Source organism: Xenopus laevis, chromosome 8S, assembly GCF_017654675.1.
Source record: "Xenopus laevis strain J_2021 chromosome 8S, Xenopus_laevis_v10.1, whole genome shotgun sequence".
Taxonomy (NCBI): domain Eukaryota; kingdom Metazoa; phylum Chordata; class Amphibia; order Anura; family Pipidae; genus Xenopus; species Xenopus laevis.
In genome coordinates, this window is record NC_054386.1 from 48,603,055 (window position 1) to 48,626,227 (window position 23,173).

Sequence of the window (23,173 nt, forward strand, 5' to 3'; positions counted from 1 at the left end):
AACCCAAAAGCTGTAGACTGATCACCAGCAATATATCTGAAAGGCTGCCCTGCAACTAATTTGCCACAGCAAAAAAAGCAAGGCCCTACCTAGCAGGGTTTCTCCAGACTACCCAAGAGCCTACCTTAAAGGGTCAATTATAACTGTTTCCTGTGGAGTGTGCCCCAGCACAAAAAGACAAAGCATCAAAACCAATGACACATATTACAACCCTGCAAAGCTTGATAATGTGAATAACTACAACTCCCTGCAAAGCTTGATAATGTGAATAACTACTACTCCCTGCAGATCCGCAAACAAGACAGACACCGCAACTGAATAAATTTGTTCTATCTGCTAACACTGATATCACTATATAATTAAAGGCTCTTTGGTCTACAAACTACACAAAATGGTAAATACGGCCCTAAACAAAAGAGTGAGGCTGCTGCCCGCTTGGAGCGCTATGTGCACAGTTCATGTTAAATATTGGGTATTGATTAAGTTAAAATATGTTTATTGTGTGCACTCATGACTTGCCATTCACACATCTGTTCCATACTCCATTGTTCCTTAATTTTGGAATGGGATTAGGTTTCAGGACACATATGGAATGTCTTATGGGTAGGCTGGGGGAGGTGTTTCCCACAGTTTTTTGAACATATCCCTGGCCAAAGAGCAGTTTGGGCTCCCACACACAGGACACACACACACACAGGACACACACACATGGACACATACACATTGACTCACATAATACAGACAAAACTTTTATACAGCATATTAATATATACATACATTTTTGTATTATTTTGGTAGGCTGTCAATAGAGCATTTGACTGGCTACATATAGGGATGTCGCGGACTGTTCGCCTGCGAACTAATTCGCGCGAACATCGACTGTTCGCGTCCGCCGAATGTTCGCGAACGTCGCGCGACGTTCGCCAATTTGGGTTCGCCTTAGCTGGCGCTTATTTTTGACCTCTCACCCCAGACCAGCAGATACATGGCAGCCAATCAGGAAGCTCTCCCTCCTGGACCACCCCTACACCCCCTGGACCACTCTCCTTCCTGCAGCGTTTTTCATTCTGCCTGTGTGTGCTTGGAAGAGCTAGTGTAGGGAGAGAGCTGGTTAGTGATTTGAGGAACAGTTGATAGTAACTTTGCTGGCTAGTAATCTACTTGATAACTGCTCTGTATTGTAGGGACAGAACTCTGCAGGGATTTGAGGGACATTTTAGGTTAGGTAGCTTTGCTGGCTAGTAATCTACCTTCTACTGCAGTGCTCTGTATGTAGCTGCTGTGGGCAGCTGTCCTGCTGCTGATCTCTCATCTGCTGACTGCTGCCTGTAACCCAATAGTCCTTGTAAGGACTGCTTTTATTTTCTTTTTTGTTTTTTTACTTTGCTACTATAAGAGCCCAGTGCTATTAGTCTAGCTGTGTTGGGGAGTGGGACTGGTGTGCTGCTCCTCCTAGTAGTTCACCACTACCAGCACCAACCAGAGTCAAAATTGTTACAAAGTATCTTATTTGCACCTGTTAGCTGTTCTGAGCTCTTTGCCAAAAGCTAATTAAGTTAGCTGTTCAGTTCAGAGAAAAGAGGGACTTTCCAGTACAAAAGAGGGACAGGGGGTTGAGTGGTCAAAAGAGGGACAGTTGGGAGGTATGCAAGTGCCACCTAGCTGTGTGAGCTTTTTCACATTCTGTCTAAATAACAATAATAATTCTGTGTCCGTAAACATCACCTGAGTGATACAGCAGCAATAATATATTGTAATATATAATATCCGTATCCACTACTGTATACGTTGCCCTTGCAGGCATTGTTTGCCCAGTCTTTAACCAAGTGCCACCTCGCTGTGTGAGCTTTTTCACATTCCGTGTCCAGAAACATCACCTGAGTGACGTAGTGTGATTTCTGCCCTTTACAGCACAAAACGCAGCGCTGTGTCAACAATGTATTTTTCAGATACATTTTTGCCCTTGATCCCCCTCTGGCATGCCACTGTCCAGGTCGTTGCACCCTTTAAACAACTTTAAAATCATTTTTCTGGCCAGAAATGTCTTTTCTAGCTTTTAAAATTCGCCTTCGAATTGAAGTCTATGGGGTTCGCGACGTTCGCGAACCGTTCGCATTTCTGACGCAAGTTCGCGAATATGTTCGCGAACATTTTTTCCGCCGTTCGCTACATCCCTAGCTACATACCTGAAAATTTGTATGTATCTTCAGTAACACATTTTTACACATTAAAGAGATACTGTCATGGGAAAAAAAATAATTTCAAAATGAATCAGTTAATAGAGCTGCTCCAGCAGAATTCTGCACTGAAATCCATTTCTCGAAAGAGCAAACAGATTTTTTTATATTACATTTTGAAATCTGACATGGGGCTAGACATATTGTCAATTTCCCAGCTGCCCCAAGTCATGTGACTTGTGCTCTGATAAACTTCAATCACTCTTTACTGCTGTACTGCAAGATGGAGTGATATCAACCCCCTCCCTTTTTCTCCCCAGCAGCCAAACAAAAGAACAATGGGAAGGTAACCAGATAACAGCTCCCTAACACAAGATAACAGCTGCCTGGTAGATCTAAGAACAGCACTCAATAGTAAAAACCCATGTCCCACTGAGACACATTCAGTTACATTGAGAAGGAAAAACAGCAGCCTGCCAGAAAGCATTTCTCTCCTAAAGTGCAGGCACAAGTCACATGACCAGGGGCAGCTGGGAAATTGAAAAAAATGTCTAGCCCCATGTCAGATTTCAAAATTGAAAATAAAAAAATCTGTTTACTCTTTTGAGAAATGGACTTCAGTGCAGATTTCTGCTGGAGCAGCAGTATTAACTGATTCATTTTGAAAAAAAAATTTTTTCCCATGACAGTATCCCTTTAAATATACTTAAATATAACCTTGGTGAGTAGTGTTTGTTGACCATAGAACTTACACAAATTATTTAAAGAGACTAAATTTTCTACAAATGATGAGCCTAGCCAGATTATAGACCGGGACATTACACATATACACACACTGTCAGTTTCAAAGGGGGGCAGGAGGGTGTAGCTGAACTAAAGGTTCCAGATATGAGTAAAAGAACCTAGAAGTGTTTTGTGTAAGTATTATAGGCGTTGACATAATTGCAGGCACAGGGAGAAAGATTCTGCTTTCCGGTGAGTATGGATTTTCTTGATAATTTGGCTAGTAAAAGCAAATTTAAGTTTGATATCCCTCATAGCATTATGCCTGATATATGGTCAGATCTGTATACTCAATGCATGAATGCCAATGTGTTGGTAGAGAAAAATGATATTTCATTTTCCAGATTGAAACATAAAATTCATAATATAATGCAATTGGTGAAAACGTTTAATACGTTAATGTTCTCAGAGAGGAAGGAAAATGATGAAGGAAAGATTACTTCTCCAGATGAGAGAAAAGTAGAATGTGACAGGGTTAGCACTGACTGACTAAGGAGATTTCTAAGCATGAATTTAGACTGTCAGAAATAGAGTCAGTTTTGCAAAGGAATAAACAGATTCCACATTTCAGCCCCAAGTTAAATGTCCTCTTGGTTTCTGATTTATTTGAGTCTCATATGGAGAAATATGATTTAAGTGAGGAACATAAGAACAAAGTGTTTAAACTTTGGGTGCAGATACAGATTTCCCATAGGTTATCAATAACAATGACTGTGCCAGAAATTGATATAGATAGGAATCTAATATATGGCACAAGAAGGGAGAGGCTTTTGCAGCTTAATTATATAATTAATGGAGAAGTGTTTTTTTTAACACTGCACTGCTTAATGATCTTAAGACCTCCATAGATGATGCCCCCTTTGTGTTTATGGGTATATTTTAGCAAGCTTACAGGTTAGCTATGGGTATTAAAGAAGATCTAGTTTCTGAAGAAATGGTGCAAGCTTTTATAAAGAAATTTCCATATTTAGATACAGGAGCTGTTGTCCATGCTTCAATGTTTAACACTCTTACAGAAGCAGCCTGTTACATTGATAAGTATATGGGACATCTTGTACTGCAAAGCTCAAACCATTCAAACAAACATGTGATTAGGGAAATATGCCAAACAAAAGAAGCAGATATGAAACCGCACAAGCAGGCTTATTGTTATTTTTGTTGGAAATTAGAGCATCTAATAAGGAAATGCTTTATAAGAGCAAATTCAGGCAAAGCAACTAAATGCACAGAATGGCCACTCCCAATGTCCCATGGACAGACCGGTTTGTTATAAAAGACCCAGGACTGAAGACAAAAGGAGTTAAGGTGGCACGTGCAGATAATGCTGCCGATATTGGTCGTTTAGATCAATTTAACAGCTAATCTGCCCATGTATGGAGGCTTCCGACAAGGTTTGCTGTGTATTAACTGATATATTGTAGAACAGTGCTGTCCAAGTTCTGTGGTACAGAGGGCCAAAATTTTACTGGCCTATGTGAAGGAGGGCCGATAATGGAAGTCAGTGTTGGCCACTCCCCCTTTTAAACCACACCCACTGTAAACTACCCCCATATTAACACAAGAACTTTTAAGATCGTATCCACATTAATGGTGGTAGCACACCAAAAAACCAAATGGTTGGTGCTCACTGCAGGGAAATCCCTCATCACTCATATGTGAAAAATTGAAGTCATGTTAAAAACATACCCTTAAATCCATATGCCTTATCCTCCTCTGTGGATAATACAACAACCCCCCAACACATGACTAAACACCTTAGGGGCCCTTAACAAGAATTTCCAAATGCTAACAAACTCCTAACAGGCTTACATCCCACAGGTAGGGAAGGGCAAGCAGCACTGGGCAAGCAGAGAATGGCACACACAGGGAGGCAGGGCCGGGCCAAGGTATTTTTGCACCCTAGGCAAAGGCTTCAATCAGTGCCCCCCCACCCAGTCCTGCATTACCATTTCCCACCTTACCAGTCATATAGCCCCCTGTACCTGTGCCAGCACCTATCATATTGCCTCCATTTGCACTTATACCAATGGCAGTCAATCTCTCAGATTGCCCCCAGGCCCCAATCTGTACCTGTGCCAGCATAAGACAAAACATCCATCATATTTTTACCCCCAATCTGTACCTATGCCAGCGGCAACCAAAAGAATCCATCATATTGCCCCAATTTGCATCTGTTCCAGCAGTAGCCAATAATCCATCATATTGCCCTCAAACATGCTGTGCCAGCAGCCACCATATTGCCCCATGTACCTGAGCCAGCAGCAACCAATCCCTTATATTGCCCCCAATCTGTACCTGTGCCAGAATCAGCCAAAAAATACACACTATTGCCTCCATATATGTACTTGTGCCAGCCAGCAGCAGCCAAATATCCATCATATAACCTGTGCAAGTAGCAGCCAAGATATTGCCCACAAATATGTACCTGTGCCAGCAGCTGCCAAAAGGGAGCTGGGAGTGATTCTGTCTGGAACAGGGGGTTTATAAAGTTGAAAAACTATTAAAGGCCAAGCAAATCAGGGTTTAAAAAAGAAAGAAAGGAAATTCCCCTTAAAAGTGTGCCCCGTCCATGATTGTGCCCTAGGTGGGCGCCTACTCTGCCTGCCCCTAGTTCCAGCCCTGCAGGGAGGGAAGGCAGAACAGAGCAGGAGACAAGTAAAGATATCATTATAATATGTACTACATACAGTGACAGTGCTGGTGCCCCATTAGCATTTTGAATAAGGTGTGAACAGGTGGGCAGTTTCAGTCTGGGTCTCAGGTGTGAACAGTACAGGGTTTTAAGATATAAACAATAGAGGTGTCACAAGTGTGAACAATACAGGGGGATCACAGGTGTGATACAGGGGATTAGAGTCTGAATTTGAGGTTTAAACAATGAAGGGTGCAGTTTATCTCTACAGTGAAAACTTTTAAATTTTACATATGGTAAAAAGACATAGCATCTGGGGGGCCAAATAAGGGGGGGTCGCGGGCCACATGCGGCCCGCAGGCCGCCAGTTGGACAGCCCTGCTGTAGAATATCTTCAACTCCCTATTTAGGCAAATGCCAGGTTAAGATTATTAAATAGCTATTTTGTCAGTGGAATTATAAATATCAGAATAATTATATAGTGTTTTAATTCTAATATAAATTGTAAAGTGTGTCTATGTGTAGCATTGTTTCTAATGTGTAAGCAATATTTTTGTATATGGCCCAAACATTAGAAAGTATTTTTTTTATATTTTATAGCCAAATGTTGTATTGGTTATAAGAGAAACAGGAAATATTTAAAGGAAACACAGTGAATAAATTGAAAATTATTTTTTGTAGATTTCAATGGTTCAGAGCAATTTGGTGCATTGTTGCACCAGAACTGTTTTCCTGTCTAGCTTCCATTTGGCTATTAGGAGCATTGTCTAAAATTCTACCCACCCCATCCCAGGGTGTCAAGTTATGTTAAAGGGATACTGTCATGGGAAAAAATTTTTTTTCAAAATGAATCATTTAATAGTGCTGCTCCAGCAGAATTCTGCACTGAAATCCATTTCTCAAAAGAGCAAACAGATTTTTTTATATTCAATTTTGAAATTTGACATGGGGCTAGACATATTGTCAATTTCCCAGCTGCCCCAAGTCATGTGACTTGTGCTCTGATAAACTTTAATCACTCTTTACTGCTGTACTGCAAGTTGGAGTGATATCACCCCCTCCCTTTCCTTCCCCAGCAGCCAAACAAAAGAACAATGGGAAGGTAACCAGATAACAGCTCCCTAACACAAGATAACAGCTGCCTGGTAGATCTAAGAACAGCACTTAATAGTAAAAACCCATGTCCCACTGAGACACATTTAGTTACATTGAGAAGGAAAAACAGCAGCCTGCCAGAAAGCATTTCTCTCCTAAAGTGCAGGCACAAGTCACATGACCAGGGGCAGCTGGGAAATTGACAAAATGTCTAGCCCCATGTCAGATTTCAAAATTGAATAAAAAAAAATCTGTTTGCTCTTTTGAGAAATGGATTTCAGTGCAGAATTCTGCTGGAGTAGCACTATTAACTGATTTATTTTGAAAAAAAAATTTTTTCCCATGACAGTATCCCTTTAAGTCTTTTTAACTAGAACAAAGAGGATATTTTGCTTCCACTGATCTAAATATCTAAAATAATTATATCCACAGAAGTTTGAGTAGGACTAATGTTTAGATGTTAATTTGTTTTTTCCCAAATAAATCTATACAATAAATATTCTAAATTGTAAGATTTGACTCTAAAGGGCACACTGGTAATACTCAGGTTACACCAGTGAGTGATTTGCACAGCTGTTCAACTAGAACATGGTATTTAATGTAATGAACATATGTCTATAGTATAAAAGTTAGGACAGATAAACAAATCTTATTTCCTAAGTGTTGCATTATATTTCCACGTAAATTGCTTAATAAATTGAGGGACACTAATTATTGTGAATTTTGGTATATTTGCAAATAATGCAATTATTTCACTTACCTTTGCTGAATAAGTAAAAAGATAAAAGATTAAATAAGTACTAATATAAATTGGGATTAGTAAAATCCAAAATTTTGGGTTCACATGGCTGAAAAAATGGCAGGAAAAAGATAGGAAATGTAATATGTGTAAGGCAGGAAGCATGGGAACAATAGCATCTGCTAGTGGGATTCAGAGGAAAGTAAAGGCTAAGCTTAGGCTCTGAGTGATGTGTAACAGGATATGTAAATGTTAAAAAGATACATTTCATGTAGGACTGAAGAATGTTGAGACCAGTAATTTTTTTTGTTTGTGAAATAAAATGTTCTAACTTCTTTATAATTGTTGTAGGATATGGGTTCCTTTTCCACATTAAGGCTTCATGGATAAATAGGATTTAAAGGAGATGCTTTCTTGCAGTACATGAAGGGGGAAAGCATGCATGATATGTAAATTCGCGTGAAAATGATTTTTAAGTGGAAAAAAACGTAAAGACTAACATGATCATGTTTGCATGGTAGCAAAGTAGTAAACTTTAACATCAAATAATTTGCTCTTAGTTAACTATTCACAACTTTTATTTTTTAGGTGCACATACTGAAATCCTGCGCAGGTCAATGAATTCGCAATTATATTTTTTTAAACATACATGATAACGTACATATTGGTATGATTAGAATAAGGAAAAGGAATTGAAAGAGTACTCTATATACATTTTATAAACCGGGGATTATTATATGACATGGCCATTCATGTGATAAAATGTTTAAAAGTGTAAAAAATATATTGTAAGAGGTATATGTTTAATTACCATGGAAGTTATAAATATGGATCATTATTATTATCATTATTCCTTTACAAGATTTACAAGATTATCATTTGTAAATACATAAGTTTAGGTTATTATTATTATTGTGATGTATGAAGTCATGCTCAGAGTTGTTTTTTTTACAGGGAAAAAGTAATGTCCATGAACCTTGTTCTGACCTTGTCAGAAATCTAACCTGTAGTACTGTACTATTGTAGTAATATTATCATAGTAGTCAAAACCTTGAACTGGTTTCCTGCAGAGATGTGTAGTTCAGCAAGGGATTAGACCATTTAAAGGGATCCTGTCATCGGAAAACATGTTTTTTTCAAAATGCATCAGTTAATAGTTAATTCTGCACTGAAAACCATTTCTCAAAAGAGCAAACAGATTTTTTTATATTCAATTTTGAAATCTGACATGGGGCTAGACATTTTGTCAATTTCCCAGCTGCCCCCAGTCATGTGACTTGTGCCTGCACTTTAGGAGAGAAATGCTTTCTGGCAGGCTGCTGTTTTTCCTTCTCAACGTAACTGAATGTGTCTCAGTGGGACATGGGTTTTTACTATTGAGTGTTGTTCTTAGATCTGCCAGCCAGCTGTTATCTTGTGTTAGGGAGCTGCTATCGGGTTACCTTCCCATTGTTCGGCTGCTGGGGGGAAAAGGGAGGGGGGGTGATATCACTCCAACTTGCAGTACAGCAGTAAAGAGTGATTGCAGTTTATCAGAGCACAAGTCACATGACTTTGGGCAGCTGGGAAATTGACAATATGTCTAGCCCCATGTCAGATTTTAAAATTGAATATAAAAAAAATCTGTTTGCTCTTTTGAGAAATGGATTTCAGTGCAGAATTCTGCTGGAGCAGCACTATTAACTGATACATTTTGAAAAACAATTTTTCCATGACAGTATCCCTTTAAGTACGAAATGTATCTAGAAAGATAGTTTTATAGAGATGTCATCATTGAAGTACATTTTTAAGATGTGTTATTGGAACAATGGTCAACTTTTATGAAGACAGGATTAATTAAAGCATGGGGCAACTGCTGGGAATAGCACTTTATTTGAACATACAACTCCTATATCATACATGGATATCATTTAAATGTTGTTGAGGGCACATATAACTGTGACTGATGTTTAAGGTGGTCTACAAAATGGAATACATTTATTTACACTATATAGGAATCTGAATAATTGGTTGGGCACCTTAATATACATATTAATAATGTTTCCCTTCACATGTAATTATGCAAAACCAAGAAATAGATATTGTTTACAGCATTATTAAGGAAAGGTAAAACATTGACAACTTGTTTTTATATGGGCTCATAAGAATGTTTTTTTTATCCATTGGGACTGAGAAGACACAATTTATGTTTGTTAATATTTCATTATACACTGTACTTTTGGTATTTTGTTTTTATGCATTTAGAAAAGGTTTGAGTGATTTTGCTATGAAAGACATTAATTGTGAAATGTATTTAATATATATATATGAATATATGAGAATGACATGCTAAGGGGATAGTAGTTTAGAGTAAAAACTGAGTGCAGTTTTTGCAATAGCTATAGGCCACACTGGATAAAATTCTGAGACAATGGAGGAGGCAATGGAAGAGAAACACCATCATTCAAGAAGTGCAGGTTCCAGAAGTAAAGTGGTTTGTAATACTGACTGTGACTCAGGATGAATTAACATGGATCAATATCGAGTTTCCTGAGAAATTATTTTTATCCTGAATTATAAACTGTTCACAAAATCTTTCAATCCTCCTAAATTTGCCTTTATCTGGTTTAGTTTCTGAAAATCTGCCAAAGACTGTGTTGTATATTGCTTATTCCAGTCACACCTTTGTTTCATACTGTATGGACTGAGTTATGACTGTTCTGTATCAGGGTAACTGCAAAGTGACCAAGGGCATTAAAATGGCATTGGAACTTGTACTGGTATAATTCCCTTGTTTTATACAGATGATTTGTGCTTTATCAATGATGGAAGGCAAGGCTTAAATCTACCAGGCCATACTTGACCAAGGGGTTGTAGGAAGCCTCTGTATAGGCAAAGAACACTCATCTGGCATTAATCACAGGTGTAATGTTTGTCATATATTGTGTTACAAAACAAATTAAATTACTGTAACTTCGTAAAAGTGACAACCAGAGTACTTAATCTCTTAATTGTCCACTTTTAATGTTTGTGGACACATTTTATTGCAAGATCGTGAAAGGTGTGATATAGCATTCAACTACAACTAAACACAGTGCTATGAGTAAAGGCTGAAATAAAAGAGTTTTAAATATTAACAAGAAAGCTCAAGCGAGGTATATATGCCAATAGTAGTAATGGTAATGACCAAATGGGTTGGGGTATCCACAAACAAGCCAATTAAATTATATATACACTAATTTTAACTCGACCCCCACACAACATGCTCAGACAGTACTGTAATATTTTAAATAATCACACATAAAAGTAAAAAGGCAATATTTATTCAACACCATGCCAGGAATACTTACAAACAACTTAAAAACAAGAAGTGCTGAGTGCTGAGGCGTGGCTAACTACACACTAGAGCAGACGCGTCCAGCAAATACTCCCGGGGTCCCACTCGAAATTCCCTAAGACCCACTAACTTCAGTGGCACAACACTTACCACTGGTGATAATAAAGGCAACCCGCTGCGGTTCCGTGAAGAAATGGAATCTCCACCTGCAGCCGAACCGGAGATATCAGCACGGCCTAGTTAATCCAGCAAAGCAGGGGACTCGCGTGAGAGCGCATCAGAGCCGCAGCTTCACGGAAGCGTGATCCTCCCCCAGCGTGGCCACAAAGCCTTAAGTAAGGAGCGGGGGAGGTCCAATAAGAGGGGGAACACTGTGACAACTGGGATACCCATCCAAGCTCTGCAAATATACAGAGCCGAGTACTGCAGCCCATTAAGCCTCAGCCAAAGGTGCAGGGAGCCACACAGCACACCAGGGTGCTCAGTCCCACTCCCATCAATAAGCAGCACTAAGAATTGTGAGGACACACAGAAGGCTCCAGTGCACAATAGTCAAGGGCAAGCGGCACTAAACTTGGGGTAACCAATAAATGTTTGAGCTACTACTCCGTAGTCCCAGGGCAGTCCCTACATCAGCCGGTCTGGCATCATACCCCTGCCTATAACCTTTGCCCACAACCACTGGACCCCCATTGCCACTCTATATCCCCCTCTCCAGCCAAAGCTGTCACCCTCCTTGCAGACACCCCAGGCACCGACCCCAAGATCAGAGACACTCTGGAGACCTAACTAAAAGCAGATAGCTAGTTAGCGTGAAAAATGTCAGAAACTACTGATGCAGTGACACACTGTTAAGGAGCTATATGCAGGGGAGCTTTGCAAATTGAGTGGAGGCTCATTAGCACCATTGCTATCCATAAACAAACAGCATAGGGAAGTCAAAGAAATGACGATCACCGGTCAAAATTATGGCTTTCTATCCCAAATCAACCTCACAAGCAGGCGAATGCACACCCAGCCAAGATGGCACTGGATTGTGCAGTAGTAGCCTGCCACGCACCTATGAGGATGCAGGTGCAACAGCACAAACACTTTCTGATACTCGCATGCAGCACAATGTAACTCTGCCAATTCTAAAAGATTTACTCACCTCACTCCGATCTGATATCCAAGTGGACTTCAGGAACACTGTTGCAGAACTACACAGGGAGGTCAAACAGCTAGATGGACGCACTGACCACCTGGAAAATAAAATGACAGAACTTGTAATTTCACACAACGAACTTATAGACTCGCACAGTGAATTAGAAAATGAGGTCCAACAGCTCACTAACAAATTGGCGGAAATAGAAGACAGAAACAGAAGGTTGAGAGGGGTATCAGAGGCAATGAAAGCTGAAGACCTAAACCAATACTTAGATGAAATGCTAATAGTTTTATTGCCAGATGAAAAACCTGAACTATTGCTAATAGACAGAGCACACAGACTCCCCAAAAACAAGAATGCGCCTCCCAATGCGCCCAGAGAAGTGAGTCCATACTATGAAAAACCATAAAGAATTTACACCAGTTACAACACTACTGAGAGAAGCATCATTTCTTACAGATGGCTTTTTCCAGTAAAACTGAGAGTGCAATATAAAGACACAGTGGTCATTATAAACTCACCACAACATGGAAAGCAGCTATTAAAACAGTGGCAGTTGCTCCAACAACAGGATATCTCGCTGAAGAAATCAACCAAAATGCACAAACTGCAACAAGAATGGCAGCCCAGTAGAACCAGCCAACGAAGAACTGCAACCACGCGGGCCACACAAAACCATGATGACTTGAGCACCAAAAATGTCACATGAAAAATGGCTCCAATAACACGCTGAACACAAAATCCCTACGGCCATAGGAAACACTCAAACACTCTAACCCAACTTTTCCCAAAAGAAAAACCCTGTGGAACACTCCTTATAGTACGGACACCCCCTCCCCAATACTGGCTTTCCGGTACAACAGCCAAAAGAAGCTGCTAACCAATCCAAAAAAATGGAGAATTAGGCAAACGTACCAAAAAGCCACCGTCTACGATACTATGTTGTATATAAGTTTGAATGTTCAAATGTTTTGCTAATAATGTCTCTATTTCTGTCTACTCTAACTTTTTTTCACAACCCTTCGCCTCCTCCTCCCCCAACCCTCCTTAATCCAGAAACAGCTACTACGGACATGGTCGGAACTACTGTAGACAATGAAAAGGAATATGGAAACTCTGGCTTCTACATCCTAATACGAAAGAAGCTGATCTACCGACATCCGGTTAGACGTGAGTACACATTTAAGAAACACAAAACAACACCACAAAAATGCCAGTATCTATAACATCTCTTAATGTTAATGGTCTCAACAGCCCTAAGAAAAGATCACAACTTATACACTGGGCTAAACAGCTAAAAACAACCATACAATGCCTTGCAGAAACTCACTTAATATCTGGATGTCCCAGTAGACTTGACTGCAAGGATTACCCCCTGCAAATTTATGTAAGCAGTACAATAAAGAAAAAGGGAGTGGCGATTTGGTTCCAAACCACAGTAAATCCCCAAATAATCAAACAACACCCTGATCCTCTAGTAAGGTACATCATTTACACTATAGCGTCGGTGTATGCCCCAACTAAAAAACAGTCTTCTTTCTATAGAACATGTCACGAACACGGTACTTCCAACCGCACGTGACTTTAGGTGTGGCTATCAGGGGTCACTCACTCAGTCTCTCACCCACCTTGCACACAGGTTAGACTAACACAAAAGCACCCCAAACACCAACCAACACCCACAAAACTCATTCGCTGCCACCATCTATCATTCACAGGCGATAGAAACCTAATGTGACTATTCCCCTGTTCTCTCTAACAGGTAATAACTCACAATACACCAATGCATTACACACTCTCTCACTATAGTCAGTTAGTTCCTACTGACTCAACAAGTACTTCAGTATGCAGAGGGTTAAGGCTCAACTCTTTCAGGCTAGGTTCGTTTAGAGCATCAAAGACAATCTTATTAAATTCTCTTTAATATTATAAAAGGTATAACAGTGCAATATACAAAAAGATGTTACAAAAAGAGACATACATTCAATAATACGATTACAAACAGTTGTAAAATAAAAGGGAAAACATGGAAAACCTATACTTAACTTCAAAGATATAGAATTCCTGGTCCTGGAGGCAAGGGGAAACAAACGGGATAACTTCCAATCGCAATTGGTCCTCCAAAGTAAATCCAAAGTTTAATCAGAAGAGCTGACTATTTATCAGTGATTTCAGGGCATCAGGTAACTGCACACTCCCCCTCCCTCAGGAATGTAAGGGGGTGTGGCCTAGCAGGACACAGATTGAGTTTTTATGACCTCCTGTGAGTAGGAACTGGACCAAGAATATAATGACCATAACTCTCCATTGGAACATAGGAGAGAGATGATTTTATATTCATTGGTTATTAATTCTCTCTGGGATTCCATAGATACTAAACATCAATACTTTGTGACCTGCCCCTGCCCAGATATTCACATCTAATATACAGAGTACCAAACCTAGTCATGTTTGGACTTGTTGGAAAGATGAAATTGCCTTGAACCCATCATCAGTTTTTTATACTGTTGGTACAACAGGTATGGGTTCTGTAAGGATAAATATATTGTAGTATACATTATATGTAACCTTTACTTCACCTTTGAGGGTCTTGCTGGGAACTTTAAGTTCTCACTCCTTGGGCTTCCCCCCTCCCCATGGAATGGCTCTTATCAGCCAGGGTATGGAGGAGGGAATTACAGCTCTGACCCCTCTGACCATAGTGAAAAGAGGCCTGTTATGTGTCTGATTTAGATGTTGGCAGAAATATTTCTCATGATACCTTGGCCTGTTTTATTAACTATTACAGGCCTGTATCATGACACCTCCCCTTTTTAGAGTGAGCAAGGGGAGATTGACTTACAGGTCACTCATAACCTTGCCACAATAAAAACATAAATCCATAACCATAGCCAGGTCATTATCGAAATATCCATTCATGTTATACAGTATAAGGGATTAGGCTACCTCCCAGGCCTAAAGTCTTGTTCCTTGAGGGCTGTATCAGTATAATCCCAGGTACTGGACTGGTTTGATGTAGGTACACTTCCCGTTTTGTCTCTATCTGCACTGTCTCTGGACAGAGTGCAGGTTTGCATAGTAGGCAATGGTCTATCACTGCTCTCCTCAGGCATCTGACCTATTCCTCCCACCTTGTTCACTGAGGGGCCCTCCAGCCTATCTCTAATCTCCCATTCCCTGGGCCTAGACATAGAAAGTAGCTGGAGGCCTCCCACCCCCTTGATGCCACCCTGGTCTCCACTGACCTGCTTAGTCTTGGGTTGGCATAAACCACTGGGCTCGTCCTTAATACTCTGTACTTCTGGAAAAACTACTTTGTTGCTATCTGACTTGGGAGCAACTCCTGGTACTGTCAGCCTTTCCTCCTTAGTACTGACCACCTGAGCCCCCCACAGTACTGGTTCTGGCATGAGGGCTTTTCCTGGCCCACCACTACCATCACTCTCCTCAGTCTGAGTGGCACTATCCACTAGGACCCTCCTCTGAGTCCTAACCACCTGTCCCTCATGCTTCTGCAATGACTCCTGAGCTTGGCGTAGCTGCTGACCCCCACTCAAGACTTCAGGCATTTTGGGTACAGGATCAGGGATTAAACGCTGGAAATCCCTCACTGCCGGTATACTACCGGGCTGCACCAGGGAGACTCCTAGGGGAAACCTCTCCTCCCCCTCTCCCTTCTTATCCCTACTTTGGGACAACACTGGTTCAGGCACTGGTTGACTCTGGCTCCTGCCTCCCAGTCCTCCCTCCCAGTTACTTTGCTGCATTGTACTTTTTACAATTACCTGTTGAGGTGGGTGGCCACACTCCAGCGCGGCTGGACCTAGTGAGACCTGGTCATAGGGCACAAAAGCAGTTATCATGTAACCCAAATCATTCCCCAACAAGACATTTACAGGAATTTCATTAGTTACACCCACTTCCCTTAGACCTCTCCCCGCACCCCAATCCAAAAAAACTTTTGCCACAGGCACCTTTGGGTGGCTCCCACCCACTCCCTTTATGGACAAAGTCTTTCCAGGAATAATGTCCCCAGTGTTTATCATCTCTGGACGCACCAGAGAAAAATTAGAACCTGAGTCTCTTAGTCCCTGAGTCACTTTGTCCCCCACAATCACAGACTGCATATGATGATGTAGATTCTCAGGCTTACCAGACACAAGCATCACAACAGGCTGTCCAGGTGAAGTTGGTTCCTTCTTATGTGGACAGTCAGTCCTCACATGGCCCATCTGGTTGCAGGAAAAACATCGGCGGGTATCCTTTTGCCCCACAGCTGCAACAGACCCCCCAAAATATGAATTCTCACCAGACTGTGGACTGCTTTGTGCGATTCCTCCTGTTGATCGCTCCTTGTAGCTTGGTACAGATGCTCTGCGGTGCTCTGGCATCCGACTAGCTGCATAAGTATCAGCAAGCTTAGCAGCCTGGTCTGCTGTTTTAGGCTCCTGGTCCATAACAAACTGCCGTACTTCCAATGGACATATGTGTAGAAACTGATCTTTGACCATCAAATCAGTTAAATCCTCAATTGTGGTAACATCCAGTCCAGAGACCCATTGCTTAAAGGTAGTTTTCAAACTACTTAGGATATCTGCATAGCTGTCAGCAGGGCCTTTTTGTAGGGAACGAAACCGTTTCCTATATCTTTCTGGAGTAAGATTGTAACGGTCAATTAAGGCTTGTCTGATAGCATCATAATCCCCATCGAGCTCTGGTGGTAAATCCACAAAGGCTTCCAGGGCTTTGCCTTTTAACCCTGGGGTAAGGTACTTTGCCCATTGTTCCCGGGGCAGTTGGTACTGTCTACAAGTCCTCTCAAACCCACGCAGGAAGGTGTCCATATCTCCATCCTTCTCCATGGTCGGGAATTTGTCATGGGAAATATGGAAAGGATGGGCCACCCTGGGTTCCATGGACGGTAGGTGTGAGTTTTGTTGCTGGAGCTTTGCTAACTCCAGTTGATGCTGTCGTTCTGCCTGCCTTTCTGCTGCTGCTGCTGCTGCTGCTGCTGCTGCATCTCTTTCTGCTGCTGCTGCATCTCTTTCTGCCTGTTGATATTGCAGGATAAGTTGAAGACGCAGCTGGGGGTCATCTGAACCCAACAATTGCAAAGCTGCTTGCAGGGATGAATTCCTGTCATCCTGCCCACTGCAGCTAGAACTGTCCTCTCGCTGAGAGGATCCAGGAACAGAGTTCATCACTGGGACATCCTGAGTTGCATAGTCTCCTGACTCAGGTGTGTAGTTCTGCTGCTCCTTTTCCACCAAGGCACAAATCAACATTTCCTTCTATTTGTCCGCTACATCAATTCCTCTTTGCTCACAGAGATTGATGAGGGTCTCCTTGGTCTGCCTCTTGTAAAATGCTGCCATCTTGCAACACTTTGCCAAAATAAAAGATAGAAAAGAAAAACAAGAAGGGAAGGGAAACTGTTTGCAAGTATGTCTTAATAAAAATAGTATGCACTGAGTTTGTCTTTGAAGACTGTAAACTCCTCGCAAGGATTTACAGTTCTTTAGTGCAAGGTTTAATGACTTAACCCAAGCACTAATGCTCTAAATAAAAAATATGCCACCGCTGCCTACCAATCTGTCACGAACACGGTACTTCCAACCGCACGTGACTTTAGGTGTGGCTATCAGGGGTCACTCACTCAGTCTCTCACCCACCTTGCACACAGGTTAGACTAACACAAAAGCACCCCAAACACCAACCAACACCCACAAAACTCATTCGCTGCCGCCATCTATCATTCACAGGCGATAGAAACCTAATGTGACTATTCCCCTGTTCTCTCTAACAGGTAATAACTCACAATACACCAATGCATTACACACTCTCTCACTATAGTCAGTTAGTTCCTACTGACTCAACAAGTACTTCAGTATGCAGAGGGTTAAGGCTCAACTCTTTCAGGCTAGGTTCGTTTAGAGCATCAAAGACAATCTTATTAAATTCTCTTTAATATTATAAAAGGTATAACAGTGCAATATACAAAAAGATGTTACAAAAAGAGACATACATTCAATAATACGATTACAAACAGTTGTAAAATAAAAGGGAAAACATGGAAAACCTATACTTAACTTCAAAGATATAGAATTCCTGGTCCTGGAGGCAAGGGGAAACAAACGGGATAACTTCCAATCGCAATTGGTCCTCCAAAGTAAATCCAAAGTTTAATCAGAAGAGCTGACTATTTATCAGTGATTTCAGGGCATCAGGTAACTGCACACTCCCCCTCCCTCAGGAATGTAAGGGGGTGTGGCCTAGCAGGACACAGATTGAGTTTTTATGACCTCCTGTGAGTAGGAACTGGACCAAGAATATAATGACCATAACTCTCCATTGGAACATAGGAGAGAGATGATTTTAAATTCATTGGTTATTAATTCTCTCTGGGATTCCATAGATACTAAACATCAATACTTTGTGACCTGCCCCTGCCCAGATATTCACATCTAATATACAGAGTACCAAACCTAGTCATGTTTGGACTTGTTGGAAAGATGAAATTGCCTTGAACCCATCATCAGTTTTTTATACTGTTGGTACAACAGGTATGGGTTCTGTAAGGATAAATATATTGTAGTATACATTATATGTAACCTTTACTTCACCTTTGAGGGTCTTGCTGGGAACTTTAAGTTCTCACTCCTTGGGCTTCCCCCCTCCCCATGGAATGGCTCTTATCAGCCAGGGTATGGAGGAGGGAATTACAGCTCTGACCCCTCTGACCATAGTGAAAAGAGGCCTGTTATGTGTCTGATTTAGATGTTGGCAGAAATATTTCTCATGATACCTTGGCCTGTTTTATTAACTATTACAGGCCTGTATCATGACAGAACATTCTTCAAAACTTTAGATAAAACCAAACAAGGTCGAGTGATAATAGGAGGAGACTTTAACATACCATTAAATCAAGAACTAGATACAAAGTCAGAGGGAAGCAAAGCTCCTGGAAAAGAGACTCTTACACATGCCTCCAATCTAAATAAGCATCTCAAGAATCTTGTTCTCTATGACTCATGGCGTGAAACCCACCCGAAGTATAGATATAAGTACATCTTCACTGATAAATATCTACTTCAAAGAGTAGACAATTCCAAAATAGGACTGGCAATATGGTCAGACCATGCTCCATTAACAACAATTATCAACGTGGGGAAACGCACCCCAACCTCACACACTGGAGATTAAATGAATCGTTAATCCTTCAGGAATATTTCGATTTTAACTCAAATGGGGAGGTCTCAAAAGCTACATTATGGTGCGCACACAAGGCAGTCATCCGAGGGCAACTTATCAAAAATGCCTCTACACTCAAAAGACAAATAGAAAGCACAAGACAAACTCTAATGAAACAACTACAAGAGCTAGATACCCAAAACAAAGCCTGCCCTAACAAAAAAAACAGCTAAAGCACTTAGGGACGCAAGAAGTAAATTACACGAACTAGACTTAATCAAAATAAATTACTACCTCCAAAGACAAAAAGCAACTCACTATACGAAAGGGAATAAAGCATCCAAACTGATGGCAAATCTTCTACAGAACAATAAGGCTAGTCAAGCAATTGATCACATAATGAACAAAGACAATAAGAAAATCACCAACCCCAAAGGAATAGCCGATACATTTGCAACAACTATTCATCACTATACAACCTAAAGATCCTGACAAGATCCTGACATCCATCAACCAGCTAAACAGGACATATGCGCCTTTCTCAAGAAAGCAAACCTGTTGCAAATAACCCTGGAACAATTGCATACACTAAACACACCTATTCTTCCTAGTGAAATACAGAAAGCCATTACCACTACCCCCCAAGGGAAAGCACCAGGGCCAGATGGTCTAACAATCTCCTACTACAAATAGTTCCAAACAATCCTGATCCCCCAACTGACGGAACTCTTCAATGACATCCTGCAAGGTGGAAGTTTCTCAAATAAGATGCAATCCCTAAACCGGGAAAAGCCCCAAACCAGTGTTCACATTTTCGTCCAATTTCTTTACTCAATGGAGACACTAAGTTATACACAAAAGTAATAGCAAACAGATTGAAAGAGATTCTGCCAAACATAATTCACCAAGATCAATCGGGCTTCACCAAATGTAGACAAGAAGTTGACAATACTAGAAATACTATGGATTTCTCATAGAGAAAATCACATGCCAGAGGACACCAACATTGATACTAGCACTCGATGCCAAGAAGGCCTTTGATAGGGTGCACTGGCAGTACATGGAAGAAACACTACAAGCTTTCGGTTTCTGGGACGAAATATTGCACTCAATATTGACCCTATATTCCAAACCTTCAGCACAGGTCACAAATATGGGGTTCCTGTCTGACTCCTTTAACATCACAAACGGGACGAGACAGGGATGCCCACTATCTACACTCATAGTCAATCTAATCTTGGATCCCTTGGCCAAAACTATTAGAGAAACAGCTGAAATAACAGGAATCAAAACTCAATGGACACACTATAAACTTGCACTCTTTGCAGACGATATCATCCTGACCTTAACTTACATGGACCGATCTATCCCAAAACTCTTTCAGATTTTAACAAAATACAGCCAAGCCCTACCAATAAATATACCCAAGACCAAAGCGAAAGACCTACAAGAAGCCTACCGATTTCAATGGAGACAAGACACAATTACCTATTTAGGAATTGAACTTGGCAACTCTGTCACCAAAACCTACGAAAGCAACTAACCAAAAGTCCTAAAGGAAATACAAATACAATTAGATAAATGGAAACCACTATACATATCCTGGATGGGGAGAATGGCTGCGGTCAAAATAATGTCTTTACCCAAGTTACTATATGTATTTAGAACACTACTGATTACAGTACCAAAAAATTTTTTAAGGCAAGACAAACTACCCTAGACACATTTATTTGGTGAGTAAACAGACCAAGACAGACGTCGACAACAAGACGGAGGATTTAGTGTTCCTAACATTGAAAACTACTACAAGGCAGCACCCTCGGACAATTAGCAATGTGGAATCTGCCCACAAATCACAAACACTGGCTTGCCATAGAGCAGGAACAAGCACATCCTCTAACACTCTAACAAGTGATGTGGACTGAATCCCCTATGAGACTAATAAAAATAAGACTCTGTACCACACCACAACAACAGCCTTAAGAATATGGAACCATATCAAATCTAACATCCAAATACACACCTTTCCAGCAAAACAAACACCAATCAGAACTATGGAAACAATGATACCTGATCTATCCGTTAAAAATTGGGAAAGTCTAGGACTAACAACATTGGCACAACTGTTCTCTGCTGATATCCTAAAATCATATACAGATCTACAAACTGAGTTCCATCTCCCGAGACAGGATCATTACAAATATCTCCAAATCCGACACTTTCTAAACCCATTCCAAAAAAACATTCATCGACAACGTATGCCTTTCGAACAACTATGCTTTCATGCTGCAGGACAAAAGAAAGGCCTATCTAAAGTCTATAAAATAATCTCAACCGATACAACAGAGGTGAAACCAACTCATATACAGAAATGGGAACAAGATCTTGGGATAACTTACACATTGCCACATTGAATTCAAGCAGCCAATGCAGCCTTTAAATACTCTATATGCACCAACCTCATAGAAAACCAGAGAAAAATTATTTTTAGATGGTACAAAACACCCTCTGTCCTCAACAAAATGTACCTGGACACTTCAGCTAATTGCTGGAGGTGCAAGACAATAAAAGGGACTTTGTTCCATATATGGTGTGTCAGGACTGCCAGAAGCACCAGACGGCACTGCTCACCTTCTCGGCGGTCGCTATGATGAATCCAAGATGGGTGCAGCGTCGCCGCATGATGACGTCATCACTGGTGCCAATGAAAATCCAAGATGGCGGTGCCCATGTTGAACACATGGGTGCAGTGTCGCTGCATAATGATGTCATCACTGGTGCCGGGATTTTGTCATAAAAGGGGCCCTGGACACTGAAACCTTGCCCAATTATAGGTTTCTTGTGCTATAGAACCTGGGTGTGTTTGCTATTGTTATCCTGATCCTGATTCCTGCCTGAAACTCTGACTTTGAACCTGATCTGCCTGCCTCCTGAAACGTTGCCTGGACTTTGACTATTCTCTTGTTTAACCCCTCAGATACCACGATCTTTGACTCTGGTTCCTGGCTTCCTCCTTGGTCCGGACTACTCCCTTTGGGAGCTGCTAGGCCCCCTAACATTATAATTGGGCCATGGACCCCACTGAGGAAACTAAGCCTGATGTTGGAGGAGCACTTTTGGGATTGGCGTCCCGAATGGAAAATTATGAAGCCCAGCAGTTCCGCTTTGGGCAAGTACTCGATACTCTCTTGTATGCCTCCAGCGTCTCCAGTTGCTGGCAATCCTTCCACGTCTGCTGTTCCTCCTGCTGCTGTCTTTCCGGCTGGGGAGCCACGCATCCTTCCTCTGCCTCGTTATAATGGGGACCCACACGCCTCGTTTTGCTACACAGTGCCAGATCCAATTTGAATTTCAACCTTCGCACTACCCCAGTGAACGTGCCAAGGTGGGATATGTGATGTCTCGTTTGGAGGGCAAACTGCACGAGTGGGCAACATCTCTCTTGGAGAAGAATTCTCCATTGACCTCCATTTGATGTCAAAGCATTCCTACAGGCTTTTCGCACTGTGTTTGATGCCCCAGGAGGGGTCATTAATGCTTCTTCTCGGCTCCTGCAACTCCGACAGGGAAACCACAGCGCTAGTGATTATGCTATTGACTTTAGAACTTTAATGGCTGAGACCTCCTGGAATGAAGAGGCATACAAGGCTGTTTTTTTACCAAGGGTTGTCAATGAGACTTAAGGATGATTTGGTTTTCAGGGAACTTTCTGATTCTCTAGAGGATTTAATTACTCTTACTGTTAAAGTGGATACTCGTCTTAAGGTCCCCATACATGGATAGATCCGCTTGTTTGGCGATGTCGCCAAACGAGCGGATCTCCCTCCGATATGCCCACCTTGAGGTGGGCAATATCGGGCAGATCCGATCGTGGGCCCTAGGGCCCAACGATCGGATCCTAGCATTCGGCAAACGGGCGGTCGGATCACGGGACCGCATCAACGAACAGATGCGGCCGTGATCTGACGGGATTTTTAAACCCATCCGATCGAGATCTGGCCGACTTTCGGCCAGATCTCGATCGGGGAAGCCCGTCGGGGGCCCCCATACACGGGCCAATAAGCTGCCGACACAGTCTGTCGGCAGCTTTTAT

The 23,173-nt window shown here is 41.5% G+C and overlaps 1 long non-coding RNA gene across 1 annotated transcript in view; it reads right to left on the reverse strand.

Annotated features, from left to right (window-relative positions):
* LOC121397665 overlaps positions 1-11,990 on the reverse strand; it is a 33,086-nt gene extending 21,096 nt beyond the window's left edge. Inside the window, exon 1 of the long non-coding RNA XR_005963811.1 lies at positions 11,893-11,990. This is a non-coding gene — a long non-coding RNA (uncharacterized LOC121397665). The remainder of the gene's footprint in view (positions 1-11,892) is intronic.
* Positions 11,991-23,173: the final 11,183 nt, after the last annotated feature.